The sequence below is a fragment of the Rhamphochromis longiceps genome, unplaced genomic scaffold (assembly GCF_057381845.1).
Source record: "Rhamphochromis longiceps isolate RC_006_pf unplaced genomic scaffold, R_longiceps_female_GT1.1 unmapped_scaffold_7, whole genome shotgun sequence".
Taxonomy (NCBI): Eukaryota; Metazoa; Chordata; class Actinopteri; order Cichliformes; family Cichlidae; genus Rhamphochromis; species Rhamphochromis longiceps.
The window spans coordinates 167,501-167,787 of record NW_028187227.1 but is presented as its reverse complement, the minus strand read 5'-3'; positions in this window follow the sequence as shown (position 1 = coordinate 167,787).

Here is a 287-nt window from a genome sequence, read left to right as displayed (position 1 = left end):
AGAAAAGTTGTTGTACCATAGGCACGAGAAAAGCTGTCGTACCAGGGGCACGGAGGAAAGTTGTTGTACCATAGGCCCGAGAAAAGTTGTCGTACCATAGGCACGAGGAGAGTTTGTGTGGCAAAGTGCTACTGAGCGGTGTACCAGGGGCACGGCAAAAAGTTGTTGTACCATAGGCACGAGAAAAATTGTTGTACCATAGGCACGAGAAAAGTTGTCGTACCATAGGCACGAGAAAAGTTGTCGTACCATAGGCACAAGCAGTGCGTGCGTGCGTGCGTGCGTGC